This window comes from Astyanax mexicanus, chromosome 11 (genome assembly GCF_023375975.1).
Source record: "Astyanax mexicanus isolate ESR-SI-001 chromosome 11, AstMex3_surface, whole genome shotgun sequence".
NCBI lineage: Eukaryota > Metazoa > Chordata > Actinopteri > Characiformes > Acestrorhamphidae > Astyanax > Astyanax mexicanus.
The window spans coordinates 36,300,800-36,312,001 of NC_064418.1; the positions used below are offsets into that span (position 1 = coordinate 36,300,800).

The following is an 11,202-nucleotide window of genomic DNA, read 5'->3' on the forward strand; positions in this document are numbered from 1 at the left end:
CTGTCTTTTATTGTCACTCCCATTTAAACAAATCCGTAACATTCCCTTAATTATCCAAATTCAATTTTATTTTATTACACTAACATGCATGTGTTTCAACTATTCAACAGGAAAACTTTAATAAGCCAAATGGGGAATTCCACCAATTCCACTACCATTCAATAGTTGGGATATAAGTAACTCAGGGTGGAGTTACTCAGAGATAAGCAGTGCTTCACTGTTAGAGTCAGAGACTTTTAGAGAGGGAATAGCTCACAGTGGTGCTGATGGGAAGCAGATGTTTGAAGATGCTTCTAAAAGCTACACCACAGAGAGGTGCAAGTTATGACACTAAATAGTTAAAAAAATGCACTGCCTGGTGCCTGAGACATTGTTTAACAACAGTAATGCAATAGGATTATGGAGTTAAATGCGCATTTAACATCCGTCTAGGGTGGATAGGTGTGTTGATATTGTGCCATATTCAACACTGTACTGGCATGTAGTCTTGAAGACATGTATTTTGGTAGAGTAATCATCAATTATTTTTTAATTATTAGTTGTTAAGTGTTAATTGTGTGAAGAAGCCGATTACCCCATTCCCAATGAATTTCTCTTACAAATAAATAATTAGTGGACACTGAAATTTGAATTTAACATATTTTTTTATAACTGACATTATCGATTATGTTGATTAATCATTGCAGCCCTAAACACATGTACAGGGCTCTAGGCCTAAAAAATGTAGACACCACTTTAAAACAAGGCTCCTTTACAAAGGGCTTTTAAATAGTTTATAAAGAAGTTTATCACTGGTTATAAATTAAGTTGTAAATACAAAAAAACATTAATAAGCACTAACAACACATAGATAGAACAGAACATATCTAATAAACATATCTAACAGAACATATCTAAGTACAACATATCTAATAAAATAATATAAAAAGTCAGTTTAATCATTTATGTTATTATAGTTTATTATAGTTAAGTTATTAACAGAAATGTCAATGATGACTGATGGAACATACAAACTAAGATAAGTGTCTAGTAAGATCTGAGATTTAACAGGGTTGTAACTGCTTATTAATTGTTTATAACCTAATTAATAACTATTAATAAACTCATTTGTAAACTATTTTAAAGCCTTTATAAAGGAGCCTTATTTAAAAGTGGTATCAAAATTTACCTTATAATTTAGGCTAATGTAATATTACATTATACTTTTCTGATATGTTTCTTCTTTTAATCAAGCGAGTGATTTTGGCTAGTATCAATCTGATACAGATACTAAATATTGGATCAGCACACCCCTGAGTAAAATGATTATAGCTCTGTTGTAGTAATGACTATAAAGAAAGTAATTCAGTAATTTTCTTATATTGTTTTAATTGATATCAGAATAATAAGGTATCATTCAAAAAAAAAAAAAAAAAACATATTGTGATTTATTAAAAATGATGATCATATCATCAAGCCCTAGAAGAAGGTTGACTGTCTCTGCACCCGTTTCCATGTTTCCATATTTCTCTTTTCGCTGCTATTTTTGAGTCTTGAGAATGCTGGCATCCACTGACTATTCTTCATTTAAAAGTTCTGAAGTGCCTCAGAGAGTCTCTTTTCTCTATTTCATCTCCTTCTTTCTCTCTTTCTCTTTCTTTCTTTCTGCAAGGTTGGTTCCAGAATGCTGAGAATGCTGGCCGGGGTCACCCCGGTGCAAGAGAGCCTACGACAAAGGTCAGCAACAAACATACAGACACTCAGCCCACCGCCAGCTGTGTTTCCACACACCATTTGTGTATCTTTCAGGAATAAAGAGAGCCTTGCTAGCACTAAGGAGGGAATTCTAGGCATGCATTCTCTGCATCAGGACACTCGGTCCCTCAAGAGCTGCACCCACCCTACTTTCACAACCACATGATGTCATTCCAGCAAACGAGGCCAGTCTTGGAACGGGGACTGTGGTGGAGTCTAGTTTACTGCTGCACATCTGGTACACAGTGAGAGCACCTAACAGATACTGAGTTATCCAAAACTACACCCAGTCGTTTAATGCATAGTAGCCGCTAGGGCTGGGAGATATGGCTCTATTATAATATCACAATATTTCATATATTTTATATATTTCAATAATATTTTTTTTTGTGATAGCAATATTTTAGACGATCTGATGAAACAAAAAAATATATATTTTATTAAATTTAAGGACATGCTACTGGAACAAAATAAATGTTACCATTTTATAAATACAATAATCAAAAATGAATCTCAAAGTAATACAATGTAAAAAAAAATTAATTCAATATCCAATGCAAGCACAAAAACTGCAAACATAAACAATTATTTAAAAAATGCCATGAAATGTCGCTATTGTCACTATATAAATGTTTTGTAATGTCAACCAATAAAAAATAATCAGATTAAATCACAACAATATTCTTTAATTAATTGCAATTAATCTTAGCATTTCTTCTCCTGAAAACTTAAATGTTTAATTATAATTACTAAATATAGATAAAATAATGAATGTAAGTTTGACAAAATTTTATTATATTAATTAGTGTGTAAATCAATAAAAAATAAATTGTATGAATCATATCAATATTCTGTGTTTTGAAAAATGTAAATGCTGGTTTTTGGGAGGAAGACAAAACTAATTGTGCATTGTTGTGTGCCTAGCAAACAGACTAAAGCCTTTTTTTTTACTTATGTCAGGGTAGTTTTAATGTTTCTTACATTAGTTTTTTTTTATTACAGAGCAAGAATGAAATAAAGCAATAGAGATAGTGAGTGTTAGTTATGAGATTTAATTAATATTTTAACACAAATTAATTCAAATGTAGAAATGCGTGTCTTTATAAAACCACTAACATATCCGTCGACAGGTTCTGTAAAAAAAAGAGTGAAGTCTGCATTTGCATTTTTAAAAAGAGTATGTGTTAAAGGTTCCACATTTAAAATCACACACATTAATGCACTACTTTATATAGTAAACAAAATGAAACAATATCCCCAATAGCCATATAATTAAATCAATAAACAGTGTAGCTCAATTGTTGGACCTTCTATCACTCTCTCTAGTATTCTGCAGGGTTTACAGTAGAATAAGCTAATGGTAACGGCCCCCCTGAGCACAAATATGCTCCTGCTTTCTCAAGGCTGGAATGAGGTAAGCACATCCGGCAGGGAAAAGATCCTTTACTAATTCCCGGGCCTGCCCTCAAACAGAGGAAAGACTGAGAGATGGAAATGATCCAGCTGCTTCCATCACGAACGCTTTCACGCCAACCATACTTGACCATTTCCTCTGCCTCTGTTTCCTATAGAACAAGGGCGGAGACTCCACTACGCTCCAATCCAAGAGAATAAATATCCCTATTTCAACTAGAGGAACAGCTCTGATCAGCAAAGGGCACGGCTGCCAGCAGCATTCCAATGTGTCACAGTCTGTGGTCATTTGATTTGTAACGCAAATATGCCACAAGGTTATATTTTAATTGGGCTCTCGACTTGCCAAACCAGCAGAGCTGAGCTTAGTTTGGTTTCGCAAAACATCCAGAAAATACAAGCACCTGGATATGGAGGAGGGGGTGAAAGGGACAAAAGGAGATTGTGAATATTAGAGTTAGAATGGCAGTCTAATAAAGCTTGAAAAGCTTGTCTGCCTTAAGTGTTTTGATTTTCTTTAAAAGAAACATAATACATACAGTATGTATAAATACTGATACACTTGTGTGCCACAATATTATGTTTTGCAATAAAGTATCAATACTCAAATGTGTCTTTTATTACCCCCTGAAGAGGTTTGTTTAAGTGATCAGATTTCTGTCTATTTTAATTAACATTAAATGTGTTTACACTGGCATTTTTATGTTGGTTGGTTTTATGTTTTATGTTGGTTTGAAGAATTTCCCCCCGGGGATCAATAAAGTCAGTAAGTCAGTAAGTCAGTAAGTCAGTAAGTAAGTCAGTAAGTCAGTAAGTCAGTCAGTAAGTCAGTAAGTCAGTAAGTAAGTAAGTAAGTATGTATGTATGTATGTATGTATCTATGTATCTATCTATCTATCTATCTATCTATCTATCTATCTATCTATCTATCTATCTATCTATCTATCTATCTATCTATCTATCTATCTATCTTGTCCAGATATAATCCTGATGCTCAAAATGCATGAAGTGCATAGAGTGCAGATGCATATCGTGACTAGGTGTAAATGAAGCCAGAGAGTCATAGCATATTGGCAATACTTCTCTACAGACTCTGGACAAGCTGTGTGTGTGTGTGTGTGTGTGCATTTTCACATCCGTGTCAACAATAAGTGGAAGTAAATGTAGCTTTATGCATTAATTAAAAGGGATGTCCACAAACTTTGTATATATATATATATATATATATATATATATATATATATATATATATATATATATATATATATATATTCTATGTTGTTTTTGTGACAATCACAAAAACAGATTAAAAATGAACTAATTTAACAGGTTAATGTTAAAATATGGACTGTTTGATTTGTTAACAATTTTGCATACTGCTCTAAACCTGCCTTTTATTTTCTATGATATAGACATACTTAACAGGCTTTATTTTAAACTTCATCCAATTCATCTTTTGGTGTTTAATTTGAATTATATATTTCAAATTACAGGTGCAATGGTATGGTGCAAACATAGAACCCTAGAATCCTAGAAGTGCCTGAATGTAGCTCCACTCCATTATATCTGGCAGCCTGTCTAAGTTGAAGTGTGTTAAATTAGCACTCATGTCTTTAAACTGGTTTGATGGTGATGTAATGGTCAATACTGCTGGGTGTTGCACTGTAAACACTGACTGTGCTGTAGGCTGATGGCTCTGAGACAACATCAGAAATAAAAACGTGATTCGTAATTTGAAACTGTTCTTTGTTTAAGGTTTATATTTCATATATATCTAAATGGTTTGATTCTCCAATGTAAAAAGTTCACCCAGAGAGGGTTCAGAGCTGAGAGGCTGAGAGCTGTGCTGACAAGTGACAAATGGCCTTGATTTTGGGACTCTTTCACAATAACAACTTTTATTCATTATGTTTATTCTGGGAGTGCAGGCAGATGCCACTGAGCTATGCAATCCACTGGGTTGGCAAGTAATTGGTATTTCTGAACTCTCCCTCCTCTGCCATTTGCACTCTGTCTGTGGTCTCATGCCAGGCTAAAAACTGTACTGTATACTTCTGGGTACGAGGGGCAGTGCACAGCCCAAAGCAAGAATTCTCACACACACTCAGCACACTGCACTACTTCTGTCAACCATTTCAAACTGAAAGCAGTCAAGCAGTCAAAGGAATGATATTATAATAATGTAAGACTTTCTAGAATAACCTTTAACAAATCCTATTGAATGTATTCTTTAAAACTGCTTTCCAGTGTTTACAGCATCCTCCTGTCAGCCACATTAAGATACACTACTCAACCCTTAATAGCTACACCATCTCTTCTGTTTCTTTGGCTAGAAAAACAAACCAAACAGATTGTTGCCCTGCATCAATGTGGACAAAAACACATTGTGCTTCCAAACAGCCTCAAACAAGAAATGTGTTAAAACGTGTTAACAATGAAAGTGCTTTTCTGAATTATTACACATAAAGAAGATGAAGAGGGATGCAGAATTAGCAACATGACCAGTATTTAAACACTGAAAATTCTTCTTAAAGCAGCACTAGGTAGGATTTTCTTGATTTTTGATCTTTTTAAATAAGTAAATTTACACCTTGAAACTCACTGCAGCGCTCCATTGAGGTGTAATAGAAGGAATAGCGGTCCTCTCGTGTCTGTGCCGGAGCTCCTCTGAGCTCAAACCAGACTCTGTAAGTTTTCCAAGGCGTCCGTGACCAACGCTCCTGAGAACTGCGACCTGCTTTCCGGCCTTTAGTTCTGACAGTTCTACTAGGACTATTGGTTCATTCTTTACAAACTAACATACAGACACTCTGACAGAAGCTGGAAAGAGACCGAATATGTCTGTGAAAGCCAGAAAACGAGAAAGAGAAACTAATCCGCCTGAAACATTTATTACACTCTACAACTGTAGAGGGAGCCCGCGAGCACAAAATCTCAACCCTACCTAGTGGAGCGTTAAATAATTAAATGACATACTTAACAAAACAACAAATCAGGTACATACAATGTTATTACTCTGCAAAGTTTGATAACCACCTAATACATCCCAGTGCATAGAACAATGCATAATCTAACACAGGTAGTGACTGATAAACTCATGGAAGCTCATTACTATGAATGATCAGACACTGACCTTACTAACACATTTTAAGGGTTTAAAGGTTTAATTATTCACAGTCAGGAAGCTAAATGTCATAGTGGGCAACACCATATATCAGGCTAAAATGCTAACACATCACATTTTAGCTCAGAAAATAAGAATTTGAGGTCCACTTTGGACCAGCAAGAAGAATCTACAAAGTGTGTACATACATGAGTGTCACATATTTAAACAACATCTGTCTTCCTGAAAAGAAGACCTTTGAGGCGTGCATCTTTAAATTTAGAGGAAGGCCCTCAAACATCTGCACGAGCTTCCAGGTGACCTGCAGTAGTAGCCTGAGGACTGATCTTTAGTAGCCTCCTCCTGCTGGTTTTTACTGCTAGTTTTAACAGACTTATCTGCTACATTGCAAGGATTAAAGCATACACTTGTCAGATCAGGGATTCCGTGTCCTCTTAATTTGGCACCGAGGGTAAATCTGGTGGGGAGCCTAAATCTGAGCATAAGCTTCACAGGAGACTGGAAAGGGGGCCGAATTAGACGGCAAGTGTAAAACTGCGAGTGGGTGATGTAGGCTAAACCTGCCACATTGCTTGGTGAAAAAAACAATAAACGGCCTGTGCTGTGCAGGTTCTGGTGGGCTCTTTTTCTCTCTCTCTCTCTTCTGATGTGTGAAAAGGCCTACTTACTGCAGCGCCACCAGCTCCAGCCTGCAGCAGCAGCAAGCAGCAGATCTGTGTGCAGAAGAGGAGGAGGAGGAGGAGGAGGGGAGTAGGGGGAGGAGGAGACACAGGGTCACGTGACTCCAGCTGATCACGCCAATCGCGGCGTTCAATGCTGGAAATATGACATTAAGGGTGGCTAAAGATGGGGGTGACTGTGGGTATGTATGTAGAGACATACAGGCCTCTAGTGCACAGAAACGGGTCTGGAGACATGGTTACAAATGCGGAATAAACAGTATAAACACACACACACACACTCACTCTCTCTCTCACACACACACACACACATACACAGGGGGTTTAAGGGGTTAGTAAGGCGATGGGCTGGTTCTGTGTCTATATACGCGTTTTATTTGTGCCAATCCCTTTTTGTATTGCTTTTATAGGTAGACAGCTATTTAATTTAATTAGCTATCTAATGTATTTTGCAGCTAGGTTAGGTGTTGTCTCTCCAAACCTGCAGCCTTGCCCAGTAGGCTAATCCAGCCTTGAGAGGCTGGCTCACACACACACACACACATATATATAGAGAGAGACACACACACACACACACACACACACACACATCATGCATGTATGATCCATCCAGCTCCTGTCACAGCAAATCCCCTTCTCAATCCTAGTTACGACCCTTTAATCAAAGTGAAATAAATGAAAATAACCTGAATTCAAACCTTTATTTGATGTATTATTAAATAAAACCCAGCGTTTCAGTCAGTCCCGGTCATTTAACTACACCAGCAGGGCTGTGCCTTTTCCTCATGGATATAGAAAGATAGCATGGATACAGCTCGGTTAGAAAAACGAGGCGCATTATAAACGCGCGCGCGATCTCGTGAGCATATCCATTCCACATCCAATACACAGCAGATCCCGAAAAAACGCCAAACGCGGCTCTTACCGCTATGGATCCAGGTTGCTGAGGGTCGCCTCGCTCCGGCAAATCAGCAACAATGGTCTCAGAGAGGAACAGAGGCGACGTGTTGCGCAAATGCAGCAGCAGCACAGGCGGCGGCGGCGGTATCAGTCCTGACCGGGGGGCAGTGGGGTATTAAGGCAGTGGGCCGCGCTCGCCCCGCTCCTGTGTTCACTGGCCGCTCAGTCCAGAGCCTCCGTCTGCTCCCAGGTCCATCTACGCTCCCGCTTCCATTCCCGATCCGAGCGGAGCAGCTGCTGGACTGATGCGCGCTCTGGGCGTCTCCGTTTCCTGTCCAGCCCTGAAAGCAGGCAGGCGCGCTCCCGGCCCGACCCACCCACTGCACGTCATCACACACATGAATCCATGCAGTGATCCCACAGATCAGAATCAGCGCTACTCTCACTTTACATACCTTATACAACACAATAATCACACCATACAATAAAATAACTACCAATCATATCCCACAATCAACTATTTTCTGAGGAATAGCTTTGATGAGAAATTAGGAATGTGTAGTGTGCTGTGCAAATTTAAGAATATATAAAAATTGGCATGAAACTAAGTCATATTTTTAATTTCTGATTGATTGATTTATTTAAATGCAAGAATTATTGATGTGTTTCTTTCTTTTTCTTCATTATTTGTTATAATTTCTTTCTTACGTGTTAACACATTTTGCAAAACCGAACTAAACCAAACTAAACTAAACCAAAACCTGGAACTTTCAAATGCTTGCTTTCATGGTGTAAAAAAAGGACATTGGCTCATGTAATACTACAATTTTAATTCACTGATTTTACTGTCACATTGTTTTTGATGAGCTAGACATTGCGGAGGGGTATCTGAGGGAGGGGGTTGATCTTTGTGGGTGGTGTACACAATCACTCCCATTTCTTCTTATTTTATAATGTATTGTGAGTATACTGCTAATAATGTATAAAAAAAAATACAAAATTAAGAAAAAAATAGTTAAGAATCTACCACTCCTGTTTCAATTTGCATGCGAGTAAAAACAAGATAAATACTGTATATCATAAGATTATCTTTAATGTAATACTTTGCCATATCACCCAGTTCTATGAGTACACCAAGGGTGGTGGCTCTTAAACAGCCCATATCAATATCAGAATTATATAATATCAACCAAAATTAAGACATATATTGTGATATAAGTTTTGGCCATATCGTCCAGCCCTAGTTTGGATTTTCCCCATGTCAACTCCATATTAAAGCCTGGTTAGGTTAAATGAAACATAGTTTAAGAGGTAAAATAACCACACCTTTAGGGGAGTAAGCTTTGACATCACAACCTTCATTTGGTTTTAGTTTCATGGGATTGATATTGTAACCACATGCCATTTAAAAGTTTTTTAATGCTTTTAAAAAATAGATGGAACAATATCACAGCCTAATACAGTCCTCTTTAAACCAAAAATATTTTTAACTTGCCAAAGCATGTATGTATTTTAATTTAGTTGTGTTGTTAAATATGAATATTAGCCAGCAATATTTCTGCTTTGTGTACACTATTATATGAATATATGTTTATATGACTATTTTATATACGTTTATATCTAATGCACTGTATAATGTTTTGTTTATTAATTATAAACAAGCCTACAGGTGAGGTACAAGCTATTAAACACACATTTTGGTTTAACAAAGAATCACAAAACACATTTTATGTTTAGTCAAATGGAAAGCATTTTTTCACACTTTATCACGTGTTTTTTACATGTGTAATGCCTTTAAACCATGTGTCCCATTCACACGTGTTTTTTTCTGTTAGGGAACTACTACAGCTGTATTATGATGACTTCCTGTTATTTTTGTAATAGATATCCCAACACAATGTTCTTTGGACCAGAAGTTATTATTACTTTGCAATGCAATTGTATTTATATATTTGAATACAGACCTACTCTTAGAACTAGCATTAAAGACTTAATAATAATTTAGAAAATACACTGTTGCAATGCAATTTAATTAGCCTGTTCCTTCTGAGTGATGGGACTCTATACTACAAGAAATTCGCACAGACCTGAAATAGTATGTTTGGATTGGACTGTTTTGTTCTGTTTTCTTATTTTAAAATTACAATGTAAGGAACCTTATACAGCATTGTAAATGTTAACCAGTCAGAAACCACATTTCCAGAAAGGAAACTTGCTGTTTATTTAGTTTGGATGGATCTTAACCTTCTTTGAAAACAGCGTTTTTGAAGCCCCCAGTAAATAACATACAGTTAACTGTATCTCAGGTTAGAAACTATGAATACAAAACAGAATGAAAACAGAAACTGCTTGGCAACAAAGTCACCAATATTTTATGGGAAATATTACACTGATATAAGGCTGAAAATGTTGCGAGTAGAAAGCTTACATACACTTACACTATAAAAAAAATATTAGATTTCCAGCTTTATAATTAATGTCTTATCAGTGTCATACACCTCATTATATTCTACATTATATGTCTATAGTATAAGTCTATAATTCTTTTTTTTCTGAATGTATGAGGGAAGGTCAAATAAAGCTAACTGCAGGCCCTGGGCTGTTTGCTAAGGTCAACCCTTTAGTCACAACTGTCACCTGTTCCTTTACTCTGTGATAGCCCACACACAACCAAAACACACACAAACACTACTTTTAAAGAAATGTCACACTTATAACATAAAGACCCAGTAACTGATAGCATATACTCTAAATTGAAATATTAAAACTACTAATTTTATGTACACTATGGACAAAAGTACTGGTATCTGAAAATATGTAAGTTTATGTAAAGTTAAAAGAGGCCAAACTGTATTTATTGATTATTATAAGTTGTAATCTCATGCAAAAAAAAGTAGTGGTTTATATGGACTTTGGTTGGGGTGAAAAATGCTTAGATGCAGTTTTGCATATTTATTAACAACCTTGTTACTCTGCCTCAGAATTATGCATATAAATATTTGCTGGACTCACTGACTTGTTATGTATTACTGAAACAACACACAGCCACATAACATAGATAAGCTTAGCCTAGTTTAGTAAAAAATACCCATTTAAACAAATTAGATACAAATATGATACCTGGTAATTTATTTATTGAGGAAAATGATCCAATATTACATATTTGTTGATACATATTTGTAACTGTCAGTCATGCACACCAGCTTGGAGGAATTTTAGCCTATTCCTCCGTACATAACAGCTTCGACTCTGGGATATTGGTGGGTTTTCTCACATTAACTGCTCACTTCAGGTCCTTCCACAACATTGTCATTGGATTTAATAGGAAAGTCAAAGTCACCTGACCATTGC

The 11,202-nt window shown here is 36.3% G+C and overlaps 1 protein-coding gene across 3 annotated transcripts in view; it reads right to left on the minus strand.

The window, feature by feature from the left end:
• raph1a (Ras association (RalGDS/AF-6) and pleckstrin homology domains 1a) overlaps positions 1-8,180 on the minus strand; it is a 104,075-nt gene extending 95,895 nt beyond the window's left edge. For 2 of the 3 annotated variants that reach the window (XM_007234141.4, XM_007234140.4), the window contains exon 1: positions 7,877-8,179. The gene's annotated coding sequence lies outside the window, so the exon portion shown is untranslated. Of the gene's footprint in view, positions 1-7,876 lie in introns of all 3 variants that reach the window. The other variant, XM_007234142.4, reaches the window with a different exon arrangement.
• Between the last annotated feature and the right edge of the window lie 3,022 nt (positions 8,181-11,202).